Source organism: Anastrepha ludens, chromosome X (assembly GCF_028408465.1).
Source record: "Anastrepha ludens isolate Willacy chromosome X, idAnaLude1.1, whole genome shotgun sequence".
NCBI classification, from domain to species: domain Eukaryota; kingdom Metazoa; phylum Arthropoda; class Insecta; order Diptera; family Tephritidae; genus Anastrepha; species Anastrepha ludens.
In genome coordinates this window covers 2,926,057-2,948,020 of record NC_071503.1, presented here as the reverse complement: position 1 = coordinate 2,948,020, position 21,964 = coordinate 2,926,057, and the positions used below count along the sequence as shown (strand labels likewise).

The following is a 21,964-nucleotide window of genomic DNA, read 5'->3' as shown; positions in this document are numbered from 1 at the left end:
TTGCGACTAAAATCCAAAATCGCAACAAGGTCCTCACATCGCTGGCCGGCAGCACTTGGGGCAAAGTCAAAGAACTGTTGCTTTCGACATTTAAGGCAATTGGTCGGCCGATTCTAAACTATGCTGCGCCTGTCTGGTCGCCTGGAACTAGTGATACGCAGTGGACAAAGCTACAGTCATGTCAAAATACCGCCATTCGCACAGCGACCGGGTGCCTCCTGATGTCTCCCATTCAACACCTACATAACGAGGAAGAAATGCTCCCAGTAGTGGAGCACAACAAACTGCTCAGCAAGCAGTTCCTGCTTGGATGTTACCGCAGGTTTCACCCCTGCAGACACCCGCTTGAGCCCAGGAGAAATCCAGGACAAAACTGACCGCAACTTACTGGACCGGACAGTATTTAGACAGTCAATAAACGACATCCACCGGGAGACCGTCACCACCTTCATGAACTCCCGCTCTGCGAATGCCGTAATCGGAGTCCAACCACCACCTATTGCGGACGAAGAGCTCCAGCTTCCCCGTGAGACTCGTGTAAAACTCGCACAACTACGTTCTGGATACTGTAGCAGGTTAAACTCCTACATATCCAAAATCGACCCCGACATACCAAACACATGTCCGGCATGTGAAAGTAGGCTAGGACTCCCTGCACTGCCCCCTCACTTGTTTTGAGAGAAATATTACGAATTTTCCAATGAAATTCACAGGAGATGTTGATTTCGTGCTTATTTTCCGAAAACTAGCCCCAACAGTTAATAATAGTTTTTAAGTTATTTGTTAATAAAATTTGTCTATTAGCTTCACCAAATTTTAATACAATAAGTGCCCTTATCACATTTATTTTAATAATTATTCAAACTATATTACATTAACATATATTGCTTTAACCGTGCGCGTGTACGGACGTTGGTTCGTGTTTAAGTGCTCGTAAATAAATAAAACTTAAATAAAGCACAAATAAGCACAAAAAAAAAAAAAAAAAAAAAAAAAAAGTGTGGAGAATTGAATTTTGTAAATATTGAAGTGCAACAGACGCTGTCGTAAAAAATAAATAAATTAAAAGTATTTAAAATGAATTTTGATTGCAAAAAGCGCAATAAATCTGTTAGAGTTGGTGGTACAGTTGCTTGCAGTGGATCTTGCGGGAGTTTGTATCATCCAAAATGTATTGGTGCGGATTATCTACTCAAATCTATTGAGACTAACGAGCTTGTGTGTGTGTTATGTGGAGAATGTAAAAATGCACTCAAGTCGTTAAATGAAAATATAAAGACAGTTAGAGAAAGTGTGAAAGGAATGGATATGGAATTAAAAGTCCAAAGTGCAACAATTAATGAAATTAAAGAAGTGTTAGAGCAGATAGGCACAAAAAAAGAACAAAATAGATGTGTGCATAATTTGATAAAAGAGCGTATGCCAACTTTTGCAGAAAAATTAAAGGAAATTAAAAAGGCAGAACCGAAGATAATCTTAAAACCAAAAAAAGGGCAGGATGCTTTAATAACTAAGAATGAAATGATAGAAAAGATCAACCCGGAAGGGATACAAGTTTCGAAAATTAAAATGCAGAGAAACGGTTGTGTTGTGGTAGCTTGTGAAGATAATGCATCGGTGTCGAAATTAAAAGCCAATATAGAAAGAGAAATTAGTGAAAAATATGAAGTTCAACTTCACAAAGAGAGAAATTTTAGACTCAAAATTTTTGGTCTACCAAAAAAACTCAGTGGCGAAAGCTTAATGCAAAAAATAAAAGATAAGAATAGCTTTTTAGAAAATGAGGTAATTTCTTTTAAGGTGATATACGAAACTAAAGATAAAAATAAGATAGTGAAATACAATGCAATTTTTGAAGTGCAAGTAAACGCATATAAAAAAATATTGGAATTGGGTACATTAAGAGTTGATTGGGGAAAATATAAAGTACTAGAATCATTCTTTGTAAGAAGATGCTACAATTGCTTGGGCTTCAACTTCAAGCATAAATCCAGCGGGTGTTCGAAATTGAATGATATACCGAAATGCATCAACTGTTCCTCGGCCAACCAAAAATACGGCTTAAATTTAAGTGAAAATCATAGCGCTTTTGACCATAGTTGTGAACTCTTTAAAAGAAAGATCAATATTGAAAAAGAGAAATTATATTAGCAACCAGCCCCCTTCATCCGGTGCAAATACTTGAATATACAAGGACTACTAAATAATTTTGTGGAAGTAGATAAAGATAATAAGACATCTGATCACGAAACTATTAGTATTCTAGTCAACAATTACAAAGAAATGCAAAATGAAACAAAGATTATTAAATGCTGTCATTATAAAAAAGATACTTTTGAATGTTTATGGAATATAAGTGATTATATTGATTACGGCACTAGTATTGATACTTATACAGAATTTTTTGAAATAAAAATAATATAAATATAAATAAAAATTCATGGATGATCAGGAAAAAAGACGATTGTTTCTTAGTTATTCATTTGCGTTGAATTGAAATTTAAAAACAACCTTTTTTTTCCTGATCATCCATGAATTTTTCGTTTCATTTTCAATGTTTTATTAAGCATTGGAGCTTTTATAACCTTTATCCATTTATATTTTTCAAAAAAGAAAGAAAAAAGAAATTTTTCCCGAACACTTAGTGAATACATGTTTGGTTATTTTTTCAATTGACAATCGCCCACGTGCTTTTGGTTATGTTCAATATGTTCAAGTGTTATCAATATATTTTTCTTATACATTTAGGCACTTTCACGTAGTAAATTGGAATTAATTAATGTAAGTTTTCATCAAATTTAGTGGATTTATTTTTTCGGTTCATATGCAATAAGCTGCGATACACCATGAGTGAAAAAAAATGGAAAAAAAATGAAAAAGCAAAAGAAATTGTTAAAAGATGCAAAAGAAGAGCACGAAAAATGCCTAACTTTGATGAAAAAATTAATAGTATTATCATGCAAATTGCCAACAATTTTCAAAAGAAAAGAGATGATTTAAGAAAATCACAACAAAATAAAATAATCCTGACCATGTGGACTTGGGCTTTTAAACACATATGCATCGAAAATATAATCCACAAAATTTAAAAGAAACATGTTTTAAAATCTCAGAATATCATAATTACAGTCATGTTTAGTACAGTACAAATGCCAAGACAATCACGTAATCATATTGGTCGTTCGACAAATAATAATAGGCGCATGAGAAATGCTCTGAATAACGCGACATCAGAAGAACGTCAAGACCAAAATGAAGCAAATCGGCAACGAATGGCACGGTCCAGATCAAATCGACCAAGATACATCAATTTGAACAGAGCTGCTTTTGCATACGATCACACAGTTAACTACATTGACCATAACTTTGTTCAAATTGGTCCAATGAATCAAATGTGTCAACATTGCCATGCTAAGAAATTTAAAAACGAAACTGTTGGAATGTATTGTTTGAGCGGCAAAGTAAAATTGCGAGCGTTAAATGTACCACCTGAGCCATTGTTTACATTATTATCGGGAAAAACAGCACAATCTCAACATTTCCTGAAAAAACTTAGGAAATACATGTTTCCATATGACTTCATTTGGGGCAACGAAGATTATTAGAGATAATTTTATGCCAACTTTTAAGGTAAATTCATCATTTGATATCAATGACTTTTTGATCAATGACAATCATTTTGATGACTTTTTACCAAACAGATACAAGGCCAAGTTTACCATAAAATTGGCTCTCTAATACCATTCAATGATGATAAATGTCAATTTTTGCAAATATATTTTATGGGTGGTGATACTGCTGAGCACCGAATATCTGTAGCTGGCGAAAGAAGTTTGAATCGGAATTTGGTTTGGGAGTTAGAACTGATGTTGCACCAAAATAATGCATTAATTCAATTATTTACGACTGCAATCGAACGTATGTCTAGCGACAATCATATAATAAAAATTCAAGCGGACAAAACACCTACAGGTCAACATCAAAGAAGATATAATGCACCTACCATCGATGAAGTAGCTGTAATCATTGTTGGCGATCGGACTCAACCGCGTGATATCATTCTTCATCGAAGAAACAATCAATTGCAATCAGTTTCTGAAACCCATAGATCGTATGATGCTTTACAATACCCATTAATGTTCCCATATGGTGATGACGGTTATCATTTCAACTACAGAATGTTAAATCCATCAACTGGCGAGCGATTTTAATATTTTTTTCATTGACTTTAGCTAATATTACATATTTCGTTCGTTTAACAGGTCAAGAAACAACTAAAAAAGTCATCGCAATGAGTTTTTATTCGTATCGTTTAATGGTCCGTGACGACGATGAGAATACGATTTTGAAATGTCGACAACTATTACATCAGTACTTGGTAGACATGTATGCCAAAATCGAGACAGAACGATTAAATTATTTCAGATTCAATCAAAGTAAATTGCGTTCTGAAGAATACATTCATCTGCGTGATGCCATTCAAAATGATGGTAGCGCTAATAACGTTGGACAAGCGGTTATATTACCTTCGTCTTATATAGGTAGCCCGAGACACACGCATGAATATGCACAAGATGGAATGACATATATGCGCCGTTATGGTCGTCCCGATTTCTTCATTACATTTACATGTAATCCGCAGTGGAATGATCATCACACGATCGTCATGATATAACAGCACGTGTGTTTCGGCAAAAACTGAAATAATTTTGGATTTTATTGCGAAACATAAAATTTTCGGTGCAGTACGTTGTTGGATGTATTCGATTGAGTGGCAGAAGCGAGGGCTGCCACATGCGCACATATTAATATGGTTAGAAGAAAAGATAAGAAGTAACCAAATCGATGATATAATTTCGGCAGAATTACCTGACCCAAGAGTTGATCCGAAATTATCACAAATTGTAATAAAGAATATGATACATGGGCCATGTGGCAATTTGAATACTGCCGCACCATGCATGATTGATGGTAAATGCTCCAAAAGTTATCCAAGGAATTTGACTGCTGAAACGATAACAGGCAATGACGGAAATCCATTGTACCGACGACGTTCAAAAGATGATAACGGATTTACAACAAAGCTCAGACTTAGAGGTGAAGAAATCGAAATTGACAACGGATGGATCGTGCCTTATTCGCCTATATTACCGAAAACTTATAAAGCCCACATAAACGTTGAATATTGTAATTCCGTTAAATCGATCAAATATATTTGCAAGTACATTCATAAATATGTACTTCATAGTATATTCATAAATACCAAATGGGCAGGTATGTATATAGGGTTATTCAATAGGTGCGCTTCAACTTTTTCCCGATAGGAAGGGCGAACGACGCAATATTTTTTTATTTTTCGCTTGTCATTTGTAAACTTCATTAGTATACATTTCCTCATGGAACGCTACACACTTGAGCAACGATTGCAAATCGTGCGAATTTTTTATGAAAATAATCGTTATGCTGCTGCTACTTTAAGAACATTACGGCCATTTTACGGTCCATTTAACAAGCCGTCCCGTTTTGGGGTTATGTGAAGTCATTGGTCTACAGTAACAAGCCGGCGACGATTTGTGAGCTCAGAGCCAATATTGAACGCGAAATTGCTGGAATTTCGGCCGATTTATGCAAAAGAGTGGTCGAAAATTGGGTTCAACGATTGGACTTCGTAAAACGTGCACGCGGTGGTCATGCAAAAGAAATCGAATTTCATACTTAAATGTATACATATGTTCAAACTCGATAATAAAAAAAAAATTAGTTAAAAAAGTCAAACCGTTTGTGTTTTAATCAAAAAAGTTGAAGCGCTCTTACTGAAAAACCCTATATAAGTAGCAATGAAGCAGCGTAGCGAATTTTTTCATTTCCTATTCACGACAGATACCAAACGGTTTTACATTTGTCCGTTCATCTTGAAAATGGCCTTTATTTCACGGAAAATAATGCAGCGCAAAGATCGACTCAACCACCTGCAACAACGTTAACTGCTTTTTTCAATTTATGTCGGTCAGATGATTTTGCGAGAACTTTGTTATATTCTGAAGCTCCAGGATACTACACTTGGAATCACGCATCGAAAAGTTTTCAAAGACGGAAGCAAGGAACACCGGTTGAAACTCATCACAATGTTTTTGCCAGCGATGCAATAGGCCGTATTTATACAATTCATCCAACTAATGAAGAATGCTTTTATTTGCGATTACTATTGATTAATGTCCGTGGCCCAACATCATTTCAAAACATACGTACAGTAAATTGTCAAATCTGCACTACATTTCGCGAAGCATGTATGAAATTGCATTTGCTTGAGGATGGCGCACATTGGAACGATACTTTAACAGATGCAGCTGCATCATCCACACCATTCCAAAAACCGTACGTTATTTGCAATAATCATATCAACATGTTTTCCAGCAAGTCCTGGTGAGTTGTGGAATAACCATAAGAACAGCATGACGGAAGATATATTATACCGAATGCGTATTGCAACTGGAAATCACAATTTGGATTGTATATCAAATATGTACAATGAAGTGCTACTCTTGGTAGAGGATCTGTGTTTGTCAATTGCTAATAAAGCGTTGACACAACTTGGTATGATTGCAATTTTTGGATTATATTTTCGATGCATATGTGTTTAAAAGCCCAAGTCCACATGGTCAGGATTATTTTATTTTGTTGTGGTTTTCTTAAATCATCTCTTTTCTTCTGAAAATTGTTGACAATTTGCATGATAAGACTATTAATTTTTTCATCAAAGTTAGGTATTTTTCGTGATCTTTTTTTGAATCCTTTAACAATTTCTTTTGTTTTTTCATTTTTTTTACCATTTTTTTCATTCATGGTGTATCTTATCTTATCGCATATGAACCGAAAAAATAAATCCACTAAATTTGATGAAAACTTACATTAATTAATTCCAATTTACCACGTGAAAATTCCTAAATGTATAAGAAAAATATATTGATAACACTTGAACATATTGAACATAACCAAAAGCACGTGGGCGATTGTCAATTGAAAAAATAACCAAACATGTACTCACTAAGTGTTCGGGAAAAATTTATTTTTTCTTTTGTTAGTTATTCATTTGCTTTGATTTGAAATTTAAAAACAATCTTCTTTTTTCCTGATCATCCATGAATTTTTCGTTTCAATTTCAATGTTTTTTTAAGCATTGGAGCTTTAATAACCATTATCCATTTATATTTTTGAAAAAAAAAAAAAAAAACGAAAACAAAAATGTTTTTTTCTACGAACACATAATTTCATTTGAACATTCTCAAATTTCGTAAGAAATTATTGACTGACAATATAACAAATAATCCAGACACCCACAGACGACACAGAGCTGATGGCCTCTGCAGCCAATGCTCAAACATAATTTTAGTACTGGTATTCATACCAGTCACTAAATAATAATAATAATACATAATAATAATAAATATTCACTGTTTCAAAATCCACTCCAAAAAAATTCACAAACAATTTTTACACTTTGCAATTACGTCTTCTCCTTATGGCGTCCAAATCAGAAAGAAATATTGACACATTGTAGCTCACACTGTCAATTTGACAGTTCAGTTCCGCCCCAAGCGTTAAAAAAGGAAACGACATTATGGCTGTGTCCGAATTACAACCAAACTTTACGAAACCCATTTTCAATACTTACTTAACAATGTGTGTAAGTTTGGTTTAATTCGGTGCAAAGACACGGCGGGTCCACGTTTTGGCATATATTTCGAGACCCTAGTCATAAATAGGTATGAAAGTTACCCCGTATTAAAGCACTTATGAACAGCTTTCATTTGATACCCATATTGTTCATACACAACCAAAGGTTACCCGGGTCCACGTTTTGACCTATAACTCGAGACCCCAGTCACGGAGCGGCATAAAAAAGGGAAAACTTTAGTATAATGTATATCGCTTTAAAAAAACGGTTAAAAGGGGGTGATAGAGGGGTGTATCCCCATCTTAAAACTGAAAACAGAACATGCCGGAGGCTTATAGTTTTTAAGTAATTTAATGTTAAAGTTCTCTAATTTAGCGAAAAGTTGGTATTGCCATACACCTGAAATGAAAACGAAGTTCGCACGCAGGGATGTTCAGTAGAAGGTTCATTGTAAAACTGCAGTATTTTTTGCTGTAATTTAAAGTTGAGAAATAATTTTGAAAATAAAAACATACAACTCATTTAAACTTAAAAACAATGATATTAAGCGTATCACAAAAAATAGTAAAGTAATTACAATTAAATTAAATTAATTAACACAGTATTTTTGCGTAGAACTCCTTATCGCGTGGGCGGCCTTTGGCCGCGCTTCAAAACAATAACCCTCATCAGTCCAACTCCGTCTACGCAATCCACCTTATTTTTGCGTAGTATTGTACTTTTTTTCTCGTGGGCGGCCTTCGGCGGCGCTTCAAAAAAATAACCCTCATCAGTCCAACTCCGGCTACGCAATCCACAGTATTTTTACATAGAACTCCTTTAATAGTTTGCCAAAAATTCATTAAAAACAACAATATAGTTTGTTCTAAATTCCAGCCATAAAAAATACTCTGTACTAAAGCATTCACCAACAGCTTCCATTTGACATCCATATTGTACAAACACATTCTAGGGTTACCCGGGTCCACGTTTTGGTCTCTATCTCGAAACCCTTGTCATGGAGCGGCATGAAAAATACTCTGAACTAAAGCATTCACCAACAGCTTCCATTTGATACCCATATTGTACATACACATCCAAAGGTTACCCGGGTCCACGTTTTGACCTATATCTCGAGACCCTATCCACCAATAGGTATCCAAACTATACGCAAACCATCTTCAATACCTACTTAACAGTGTGTGTAAGTTTGGTTTAATTCGGTGAAAAGACACGGCCGGTTAGCGGACACACACAACAAGTTGACTTTATTTTATATATAAAACTCATGGGGCAGGTCATGGGTATTTTCCCCAATAAGTGCACTTATCACATTTATTTTAATAAATATTCAAACTACATTAACATACACACACGTTTTTAACTCTTTTTATTGATATATACCATAAATTAACAATTTAAATTGCATTTATAACTTGCAAACACTTGACGCGCCAGCTAAATTTACAATAACTGAAAAGCATGGCTGAATGGAGTGCTGCCAGAAGCAAAAAATAATAAAAAAAATAGAATGCGATTGAAAACGAAGCAACATAGAAACATAATTTCCACACACTCTTTTTTGTTAGAATAATGAGGGAATGAGGGAATGGGGGTTTACAACCTCTAAGGTGTATATATTGAGTTCATAAATATATATAAATACAATATCGATATGATTTTCGAAATACAGTTCAGCTTCACGTAAAATTCCTACGCGAAAAGGAGTACTACGCAAAAATACTGTGGATTGCGTAGCCGGAGTTCGACTGATGAGGGTTATTTTTTTGAAGTGCGGCCGAAGGCCGCCTACGCAGAAGAAAGTTTTACGCAAAAATACTGTGGACAGCATAGACGATTTTTTATTCCAAATTTTCGGCTGCGGCGCTTTTTTTTTCTTTTTTTTTTTAAATATATATATGTATATATATATACCATATATTCATACAATAATATAGTGAAAATTTGGAATAAAAAATCGCGCGATTTTTTGTTCCAAATTTTCGCCAGCGGCGCTTTTTTTTTTTCTTTTTTTTTAAATATATATATGTATATATATATATCATATATTCATAATATAGGGAAAATTTGGAATTTTCGCCTGCGGCGCTTATTTTTGTCTTTTTTTTTAAATATATATATGTATATATATATATCATATATTCATAATATAGTGAAAATTTGGAATTAAAAATATATAATATATATCATATATATATATCATATATTCAAAATGCATACAATCAAACATACGTTACTGAAAATCAAGCATTAATATATATATGTATATAAATATATATATACATATATCCATAAATATACCTATATATATATATATATATATGAATAGACGTATATAATATAGAAATAATTTGTAAAATTTTGTATTTCTATTCATTTATTATCTTCTAAAATTGTTTATTTATACGATGTCTGGCAGCTCTTCGGCTGGTTGTAGTAACCAAAATAGGAGGATTCTTGGTCAATTTTACAATTTTTAAACTCAAATAACTGAAAAACTACAAGCCGCCTGGGGGTGAGGTTTTCACTTTTAGAAAGTAGAATGCCCCCTCTACCCCCCCTTATACCCCTTTTTTTAAAAGAGGCGGGGGACCAAATGGGTATTTTCCCCAGATCTGGACACTCCTTCTTCATTTCAATAATCACCAAATTATTAGTTTCCAATTGTAGTTTACTTTGTTGGTATGTTCAAATAGAGTAGCAAAAGCTATTGTCCTCCACCTTTGTAATGCCAAGTTGCATCGAAAACATAACTGAGCACGTTAATCTTCCCACATATAGTTATAGATTACTGTTTTAATAACAAGTCAACCATTTATGGGATTCATTTCGTAAAAATTTATGTAAAAAATGGTATTTTACAAATAACTTTTACGTTTAGAATTAGAACTACGTGACTTTTAAGAAGTTTTAGACAAGTTTCCCCGAACTCATAAATACCAAATTATTAGTACCACGAATAGATTTTTATCGGTGGATATTTACCTTAAATAAAAGCATTTACATATGTATCTAAGCTGTCAAATTTTCACTGCACCTTCTTTACACTTATATATTGTTTATTTGTTTAATATTACTCCTTAGATTTCAATAAAAAAAATTATAATTATTTGACAGACTTTCAAGTTGTAACGCTAATACAAATTTACATATGTAGTTAAAACTGTAACAATTTCTTTCAAAAAATTTATTATTGCAAAAGAACTTTTTGTTGATGATTCTGTATAACTCTTCTAGTGATATCGAACTTATAAATGGCGAGTACTCATTAAGTTAATTTGGTACACTCTTATATTATGTGATTACTATTATTGGTATTGTTTTAGTCTTGACAGACGGAGGAGTTAATCGGAATCAACGACTTAATTCGGAATAATCTCAGGAATTAAATGCAATTAATGTGGATTGACAACTAGACTTAATTCTCATAATTTATGCTGGTTACGGGAATTTCCGAAGGCAACATTGCCGAAAACTAACAGTTAATACTGTTACGAATATTCTTATGTTAAAATCTATATATGTATCTCACAATAATTCTTCTGAATTCGATCATTGACTTGCGAAATAAAAATCATAAGTTAAAAGCAACACCACTTGCTACAACAAAACTTTTGAACACTGAACAGTTTTACTTTACATCTATACTTTCACGTCACGTCTGAATTACTTATCGTTTACTCGCTTACACGCTTTACTTACGATTGACTACCCTGTGTCCATGCACCTTTGCTTATATATCTGTGCTTAATAACTATTGTAATTTCAAGATCTGACAGCTTTAGCGAGGTCTGTCCCGCCATCTGCTGTCGCCATCAAGCCGAATTCATGTTTTTGTGTTGTTGTTGTTGTAGCAGCGTAAACATTCCCCGTGCTTATACGAGGATTACTTCTGAAGTGACAGTCCTTGGTCGGATATAAATCCGGGTCGTCCCGGTTACGTAGAACCGACTGTCGTGGGAACCACATGTTTTTGTTTTGGCATTTCATTCGCTCGCTATTGTTATCAGTCGGTTCGCGGAGTTTCCCATTCGCTACAATATCTATTGTGAATGAAAAATAACGATTTAACGAACAGAACGAGAAAAACTGGATGCAATGCTAGTGTGCATGTCGTATGAAAGTCTGACAATAAAATCATGTTTAGAGCTATCCTCAGACCATTCACCATTAATTATAACCTTACTTGGACCTATTGAAATAAAACTATCTCGGGGTCTATATAGTTCTAGAACGAATTGGACTAATGCTTGTCAAATATTAGAACAAAAACTCAAAATAAATATATCACTGAACTCAAGATGAAATTGTCTCCGCTATTGTATATTTCAATGATAGCGTAATACAAGCAGTTGCTTCCTCTACACCAACACCGAAAATGACAAATATAGAAAATGTCCCAACTTACATTAAAGAGAAAATCGGCGAAAAAAGAAAGCTCCGCAAAACATGGCAAACCACCAGACATCCAGCAGATAAAACCAACACATCAATGGCGCTGTAATACATAAACCTCCCATCAAAACAGAAGCCGGCTCATGGGCAACAACAAGCAAAAAAAAGCCGACACCCTAGCCAAACACTTCTTAGACACATTAACAAGTGAAATGGATAATCAAAACATTAACATTAAATCTGATAACATAATAAACGTTCCGCAAATCAAAACAAGAAAGACCACCATAAGCGAAATTAAAAATCAAATAAGACAGCTAAACGATAAAAAAGCTCCTGAAATAGCATTTCAATTCATAAGAAATACATTTAATTGCGTGTTAGAAACTAAATACTTCTCACGACTATGGAAAATTACTCAAATTACCGCCATACCCAAACCAGGAAAAGATGCCACCAAAACTGCCTCATATCGACCCATCAGCTAATACTTTCAAAGGTGTTTGAAAAAATATTGTTCGACCGACTAGAACCAATTTTGACATCAAAAAAAGTGATACCAAGCCATCAATTCGGATTTAGACGGCAACACTCAACAGTCCAACAAATCCACAGGGTTGCTAACAAAATACTTAACGATATGAATGACAAAAAATATTGTGTAGCTGTATACTTAGACATTGCAAAATCCTTTGATAAAGTTTGGCATAAAGACTTTTGCATAAGCTCAAACGAATCTTTCCCCAAAACTACTTCGAAATTTTGAAGAGCTACATAACTGATTGAAAATTTTATATAAGATGTGAAGACGAGTATTCCGATATTCTACCAATGGCAGCTGGAGTACCGCAAGGCAGTGTATTAGGTCCTCTTTTATATCTAATATACACCGCAGATGTGCCAACTCCGACAACAGATAATGCAATGATAGCAATCTTCGCGGATGATACTGTATTAATGGCATCAAACAATGACGAAAAACTGGCGACCTTTACACTTCAAAAATTAATAAACAATACAGTAAATCGGTTTGATGAACGGGGTATAGAAGTTAATAAAGACGAAACTATACCTTACAAAAACCACAAAATAAAAGTCTGCCCAGCAGAAAAATATCTTGGAATAACTATTGACGAAAAACTAACATGTAAACAGCTTATCATTAACAAAAGAAATCAAATTAAGAATAAGTACCGGCAATTAACCCTACAGTAGTCGCGCCCCTGAAACTGACGTAATTGGTCGCGCGGTCTACATATGTAATCCATTTTAAAATTAAAAATACAAAAGATAAATATTTAATCCTTCCATTGCTTTTGTTTTAAATATTCTTCTTATTGTTTAATTTATTAATATTAATCAAAAATAACATAAATAAACTTTCAGTTCTTGCATAAAATAAATAAAAACCAAAACATCATTTTTTAACAAAAAATTAAGATACTTCACAAAAGTATAAAATATATATGAAATAACCAGAAGATAATTGAGATATTTTAATTGTTTTTGAAACATGACAAACATACAGTCTTGGAATGATCAGGGCAAATGCGTTTATTGCAAGCGTTACACACTTTACGGGTGCTTTTATTACGGGCCCTTCCACAATCGTGGCAACGGCCGACGTAGTCATTGTGCGTTGGACCTTGATGAGTTACAACTTGTGGAAGATCCAGGAAGTCTTTTATTTTAAATTTTTAGTGTTCTAGGTAGCGTGGTAAGTGTTAATCTTTGGTGAGCCAGTGGTTTCATCCAAGACAAGGCTAAGTCTATGAGAAAATCACGCCTTTTGACAGATTCATAGTTACTGTTTGCAGTGTAAATGCATAATGCGTTGAGAGCACTGAGGTTTACAAGATTATAGAACTTAGTCAGCGGCCACCTTCTCGAATTCCTAGATACGTCATAAAGAGAACACACATTGTCAACCAGATCAACGCCATTTTTAGTGCGATTATAGTATGCTATTATTTCCGGCTTTCGTTGATCTCCGTTGTCAGAATCAATCGCTGTATCGTTGAGCATTGTAGACATGGCTATTACCACTTTCTTGGCTTTTAGTACATAAGAAACCAGAGTATATGGAGAGTGGAATCCAAATTTTGAGGAGCATATTGGATTGCCTCTAGCTATGAATTCTCGGTGAACTTCGCTTTTATCTTTTCGAACGGTAGCAACCATTGTAATTCCATTATCAAATCATTGCTTTGCTATTTTCAGAGAGGAAAACCAATTGTCCATAGTAATATTGATATGTCTATTCGAAATAGGTTGCACCATTCTCATCACGATATCAAATCTCTCGTTGCTTAACCGAAATGGACCTTCGGGTTGTTGGCCGGCGTAAATTTCTAAGTTATAGGTGTAGGGGTAATGAACATCTACAAGTGCAAAAACTTTCAGTCCATACTTAGCAGGTTTATTTGGAATATACTGCCGAAAAGAACAACACCCTCTGAAGGACAAGAGTTGTTCGTCCAAAGTCATTTCAGCAGAGTAGCATACATATGCAAATATTATCAGAAAAGTTCCACAAAATTGTAAAATGAAAAAGTATGCCAAAAGTCCACTTTTCTTTACAAAGTATAACTAGCTATTAGCATAAAACCTAATTTAAAATACTTACGTAATCGGTCGCGCGGCATACATACGTAGACCATGAATTTCACGAACCTCTAGCGATAAAACTGCATTCGACAATTAACAGCGGAACACTGAGAGTGACTCTCTATTTGTTAGTTACAAGTAGCAAAAATCTCCGATGAAATCGATGCAAGATTTTCAAGAAATTTAAAATTTAACAATGGTGGATTACATATGTAGACCGCGCGACTACTGCAGGGTTAAATTGGCTAATCGGACGAGCATCAAAACTATCACTTTATAATAAGTTGACTATATACAAAACAATTATTACTCCTATCTGAAAATACGGAATAGAAATATGGGGAGTGCCTAAAAACACAAATCTTCAGCTCATACAGCGAACACGATCCAAAATATTACGAAGTATAACAAAAGCTGGTTGGTTTATTTCCAATGAAGCCATACATCGTGACTTAAACATAGACACTATCCAAGAAACAATCACAAAATGTAGCACTAGGCATATCCAGCGACTGTTAGTCCACCAAAACGAAGAAATGCGTAAAATAGTACCGGCAGAAAAAAAAAAATTATTGGAGCGAAAGAGGGTTTTAATAGAATTTGTGGTAGTCGTGTATGGTGGGTGCACCTCTCTCGGCAGTGCATCCGCTTCTTCGTTCTCAGTTATATCCCTGTATCTTGGGACCCAATTTAGTTGAATGCGATTTTGCGTTCCTAGTAGATTCAGTTTCTCGATGTACCCAAACACCAGTAAGGACTAAATCTCGCAGGACGATAGGGCCAGACTGTCACTCAGAATGGCAATTCGTTCATTTCGGACATTCCTGTCTAAGTTCATCTCTGCACATAGACAAATGGCATACATTTCCGCTTGAAAAACTGCCCATCGGCACAGAGCCCTGGGTTCTGGGGCCGTAACTTTCAGCGCCTATGCCTTCTGGGGTCTTCTAGCCATCTTCGTACCAGCGCAGAGTACACTCCTAGAGTTTCCTTTCAAATGCAGGTTTACTCCAGTTTAACTAATCGTCCAGTTTAATTCTGAACCTCTTTTCGAATGTATTCTGTGTAGCTGGGTGAGTGCTTTGTTAGCGCTGCCCGAACTATCGAGAGAGGGACTTTCGATGCCCAAGCGACCGCTCCATATGTTATCACTGATTTTATTATCATGATGTATATCCGTCTCAGGGTTCTTGGGCTACAGCCCCAAGCTTTTCCTGCTAGACGTTTGCAGATAATGAGAGTCTTCGTTGCTTTGGACAAGGTTGCGACAAAGACAAGTGAAGCTGGGCATCCAGGACAAGGCCAAGATACTTCATTCCTGGTAAAACTCTTTTCCTGGTGGAAGGAATGATAGCTGTTTTGGACGGGTTTATATCCAGACACACCCCGGCATACAATCTTTTAGTCAGACTTAAAGCTCTTTTGAGGATGGTTCCATGTGTAGAAGTCCACGAAAGTGGAGAAATTTGATGATCGCCATTCACTTGGGATTGGCCAGGACGATTCTTCTATATATGGTTCAAGCAGCACACAACTTCAGGGATTCGCCCAAGTATCCTCTGGGTAGCTTCTGAACACCCGTTCGGGAGTGAGCCAACGTGAGAAGGCGAAGCATCTTAGGATAGCTGGTTGTGCGCTAGGTTTGGGCCCCGCCCCGTATAAGTCCCCCTAATGAAAACACGAACACAACCTCTGATGAGAACCTCCTATACTGATGACGACCCCAGCAAACGAGCTAAGGGCTATGATTTGAAGGCATTTACCTGGAGTGTCCGATCTCTTAATGGGGAAGGTGCCTCTGCCCGGCTGGGTGATGTCCTCGTGGGGTAAAGGCTGACATCACTGCAATTCAAGAGATGCGATGGACGAGGCAAGGCAAGAAAAACATAGGACTTTGCGACGTCTACAACAGCTGTCATGTAAAGTAGTGCATATTCGGTAAACCAGCACCACGAAACATTTGTTAACGGACAGAGGCTGATCGACTTCGCCGGGGCTCGAAACATGGTACTCTGCAGCACCAGATTCCAGCATAAGAAGATACGCCAAGCTACCTGACTGTCTCCTGATCGAAAAACGCTAAACCAAATCGATCATGTTGCGATAGGTGGAAGACACGTTTCTAGTGTATTAGATGTAAGTACGATCTGAGGACCCAACATCGACTTGGATCACTACCTTGTTGAAGCCAAACTGCGCACATGCCTCGGTGCAGCAAAAAACGTACAGCTACCTACGCAAAGAATGTTCGACATCGAAACTTGCAATCAGAACAGACAAGCCCACCATCAACCAAATGATTGGACCTTATCAGTGTGGTTTTAGACCTGGAAAGTCTACCATCGACCAAATATTCACAAAACGCCAAATCTTTTAAAAGACCCATGAGAGGAGAATCGACACACACCATCTTTTCGTCGACTTCAAAGCTGCATTCGACAATACGAAAAGGAGTTACCTATGCCGCGATGTCTGAATTTGCAAGATGACATTGCTCAATACCAGCAGCGCCGCCAGAATTGGGAACGACCTCTCCGAGCCATTTGATACACCGCGAGGTTCCAGACAAGGTTACTCGCTGTCGTGTGATTTCTTTAACCTGATGTTGGAAAAGATCGTGTGATCCACAGAACTTAATCGCTCAGGCACAGTTTTTTATAAGAGCGTACAATTGTTGGCGTACGCCGATGACATTTATATCATCGGCCTTAACAACCGTGAGTTCTGTCTTTTCCAAACTGGATAAATAGGCAAATCGAATGAGTCTGGTGGTGAACGAGAACAATCAAACAGTCCTGTCACCAATCAAACAGTCGTCGCACTCGCGTTTCGGCATCCACGTCAGTGTTGACAGTTATGATTTCGAGGTTGTAAAAGACTTCATATATTTAGGAACCAGCATTAACACCGATTACAGTGCGAGTCTTGAAATCCAACGTAGAGTCTCTCTTGCCAACAAGTACTACTTTATATTAAGTAGGCAACTGAGAAGTAAACTCCTTTCTCGACGAATAAAACTAACACCCTACAAGGCTCTCATCATGCCCGTCCTAGCATATGGCGCGGAAGCGGATACGATGTAACAATGAGCAGTATGTGCTTTACGACGACATGGACATAGCGCAGCGAATGAAGATCCTGCGGCTACGTTGGCTGGGTCATGTCGTCCGAATGGATACAAACGCTACAAGCTGGTGGTAGCAGAGGAAGAAGAAGGGCTCCTCCGCGTTGGAAAGATCAGGTGGAGAAGGACTTTACTTCACTTGCTGAGTCCAATTGGTGCCGGTTAGCAGGAGAAAGAAAGATTGGCTTTGTTAAACTCGGCACAAATCGCGTAAGGGGTTTTCGCGCCAATTAAGAATAAGGTCTTTGCAGTATGTCGCAAAGAGTGTTCTCGAACTTGTCTAGCGCTATAATCACAATGTCATTTGAGTATTCCTGACATCGGATTCAGGTGTTTGTCAGCAAGTGAATCAGGTCGTCAGCGACTAGGTGATAAGACCCCTCCTGCGCACACCACTTGCTTGTTTGTAGCTGGATAGTACTGTCCGCTCTTGGGGCGTAGGCAGATCGCCTCCGCGCGGTGCACTCCGGCTAGCACTAAATGATCTGCAGCCTCAACGGCCTTCTCTATAGAAACCTGAACGGTACCCTTGTTATCGAATTTGGATTAACTCTTTCACCTAATGATTGGATTTCTGATCCCTGAGCTGGTGGTTGCAGTATTCTGCCATCTGGGTGTGTTGAGGTGAAACTTAGCAGAAATGGTAGGTGGGCTAATGCCGTGGCTACTTCCATCCCGTTAAAACCCTGGCAGGTCTCGGTGTACGTTCCAAGCCGGTCGTCAATGGGTTGGAGATGTAGGTGCGGTTGAGATACCTCCCGTGTTTGTGTCCGGTCGGGCTCTGAATGCATGTCTCATAAGTAGGCATGTTTCAACCTTCGCATGGCCTCCCTGCCACGGCATAGACAACCATGGGACCTTCGAGGAACGACTACACTTTACCGGTCTTTGATAACGGCTCCGAGTGGGGACCCTATTCTACATAACTAAACTGAATAACAACAACAACAAAATAGAAAAAATACACACAACACAAAAAATTTCAGGTGGCAGCGGGAATTCGGAACCGAGCCCCAAGACCACCACTCTTAAGGCAGGAAGAGCGAAATCGTCTTCTCACAAAATTCTGCCCCGGGGGAGACAGCAACAAGGGTCGAAGTCTTAAGGGGCGGTCTTAAGGGGCGGAATCGACGATAAAGGCAGTGACCGAGGGGGAACCGACTTCCAACATGAATTGGGAGGATGCAATCGTCTGCGATTGCAAGCTTAGCGGTTCTGGATGGGACGGGCTGAATTCTATGGTGATGAAAAAAAACGACGACAAATATAATGTTTTGGAAATGATGATTCCGGGCTGACAACTGTGATATTTTGCTACCTTAGTAAGCGAGAGTGACATCTCGTTGGCATCTTAGTTGCCTCTGTCCTGATAAAACTCTGGCAGAGCCTCAAGATACTTTCGACACTCATCGCTACTAATCGGACCGTGCAGGTTCAGTTGACTTTGTCCCGATTAACACCGGTCTGGCTCTGAATGCGTGTACTCATAAGGTACTGCATCAACCCTAGCGTGGCCTCCTTGCTTTGCATAGATAACCACGTGGCTAATAGGTAACTGCACAAAATTGATGAAGATAGCGGTCCTGAGGGGGGACCTAACAGCAAAAATGAATACAACGAAAACAACAACACCTACAGCAGCAACAATAAAAATAACAAGAGATGGAGCAGAAAGGGTTATCAGCAACCTATTGGTAGGGAACACGCTCACTCGATCACCCGAAAATACATCGAGGGCTAATGACGCCACGAAGCAGCGCAGCATCTCAGCGTCGAGCGAATAAAGCAGCAGCGCTAGCAAGCTCAATGGGCATTTTTGACATAGCCAAACCTTCGACGTACCACCTTTCTGGAATGATAAGCTGAACGTGCACCACGCCATCAAAAATATAGGCTTAGACATAAAGCACATACACACGGAGGCGATGATTCTGCTTCAGGAAAAGGGCAGTGAAAAGCGTAGCGGCGATCACAAGGCTACGCATACCATCAGCACAGGTGAACTAATCTTCGAGCTGAAAAAGCAAACGGATAACAGCACTAGCGAATTCCCAGCAGCAGTGGCAGAAGTGCTGAAAGAAAAGGCGAGCGTAGCAGCTAAAACCCATATGGTGACTCTTTAATGTAAAGATTTGGATGAGGTAACCACCAAAGGAGAAATGTGCAATGCGCTCCATGTACAGTGTGGAATCAGCATACCGAACGAATTAGCGATTCGCAGCATGAAGGCGACCTACAATGGCACACAAACAACTTTCATCAGTCTTCTTGCAGGGGGTATCATGTCGCCTACGCGAAATCGTCGCGTTGTTTCCGGTGTTGGGGATACGGCCACTTGGCCACACGGTGTACAGAAACATACTGAACCAAGCTGTGCAGAAAGTGCGGGAGATGGTTATATGACTGCGTCTTGCGCTAATAAAACGAAGTGCGCCCTATGTGAAAGAAATCACGCCGCAGGAAGTGCAAGGTGTCCACGTTTTCTGGAGGCGGTTAGAACAAGAGTATAGGGATCGGGCAATTAAATCTCAATCACTACAAGGAAGCTGAAGATGTGGTTTGGCAAACGACTGTAGATCTTAGACTAGATGCGGCTATTCTATCTGGCAACATGAAAACACAGATTCCCATAACTGGACTGCAGATGAAATCAAAAAAGCGACAACACTGTCGTTTGGTTGAAATATGCCCCAAACAAAGATGGAGTGAATATACTTGTTTAGCTGCTATGCTTCCCAGTCTGAGCGACGATCATCGTATGGAACGAGGTGGTAATACCGCAAACGTCAGCCAAACATATGATTACCCAGGTGACGGCAGCGATAGCGAATTGTTGTAACGCGTCTATGTCAAGCCTGCTTATTGGTGGAGCAACAACACTGCGACAGTCAGAGAAGAGTGTATTAAAGCGCGCAGAAAAGTAAAGAAAGCCCGCCATCAACCAACGGTAGCGTCACTGATGGCAAAACTCAGGAAGTGCAAACCAGCGTAAAAGCTAGTAAACGGGATTGCTTTAATGTCGTTACCACACTTTTTCCTGTCTAGGAGGCAATCACGTATGATATAGCCGACGATTCTCAACCCACTCCACAAGTCAGCGTAGAAGAGGTACTCGCCTCATTAGATCCCATCAAGGGCAATAAAGTCCCGGGACTGGATGGAGTACCCAATATTGTCCTCAAAACGGCTGTCAAAGCGAGGCCAAGCGTGTTCGCCACCTTATTACACAATTGCCTTTTGGAAGGAGTATTCCCCGACGATTAGAGAAGGAGCGGTTAGTGCTTTTGCTAAAGCCGGGAAAGCTACCAGAGCAACCATCATCGTATCTCCCGCTTTGTATGTTAGATACAATCGGCAAAAAGCCAACCATATTGGCTTTCGAAAAGCACGTTCGACAGTATATGCCATAAACATGGTAATGAGCATTGCACAAGAAGCCACAAGATGCAGGAGCTGGACATCTGGTAACTACTGTGCGATGTTAACACTAGACATAAAAAATGCATTCAACTCTGTGAGCTGGAGCCAAATAATGGGCGCGCTATCAGCATTCTGGCCTACTTACAGCGCATTATTGGCAACTATTTTAACAATAGACTGTTGCTCTACGACACGGAGGCTGGCGTTAGACAATTAAAGGTCCGTGCCACAAGGTACGGTACTTAATCCAACGCTATGGAACGCAATGTACGACGGAATACGTAAGTTGATGGTGGTAGACAAACGTCTCGAGCCACTGACGGTCATATGCAATGACGCAATTTCACGTATACGAAAAGGATCATTGTGAGGCAGTCAGCAAAAAAGCTCATCTAGTATACAGTGCGCTTCCAAGCCTTATGATAAATATAGGAGGTCCTCGGGAAAGCAAACGACCGTTGCGACAAATGAGAAAAAATCACGTATGAAAGAATTAAGAACCCCACATAGACTAAGCGCGGTTAGAGTGACGAGCGCTTATCGCACTGTTTCAGATGATGCCATAGCAGTCATAACGATGGAAATCCCCGTAGATCTCTCGGTCAAAGAGCTGCAGAGGCTGCATGATCTATCGCGAGAAATACCGCTCCGTGTTTATAAAGGAGAAGAGAGACAGCGAACCATCATAGAGTGGCAGCAACGATGGGACCTTTTTTTAAAAAAATGGTCGTTAGATGCACAAA

At 38.1% G+C, this 21,964-nt stretch overlaps 1 protein-coding gene across 5 annotated transcripts in view; it reads right to left on the bottom strand.

The window, feature by feature from the left end:
* Nucleotides 1-10,919, bottom strand: part of LOC128869257 (adapter molecule Crk) — a 149,734-nt gene extending 138,815 nt beyond the window's left edge. For 3 of the 5 annotated variants that reach the window (XM_054111793.1, XM_054111791.1, XM_054111790.1), the window contains exon 1: nucleotides 10,661-10,919. The gene's annotated coding sequence lies outside the window, so the exon portion shown is untranslated. Of the gene's footprint in view, nucleotides 1-9,058; nucleotides 9,617-10,660 lie in introns of those variants that run through there. The other 2 variants (XM_054111794.1, XM_054111792.1) reach the window with 2 other exon arrangements.
* Nucleotides 10,920-21,964: the final 11,045 nt, after the last annotated feature.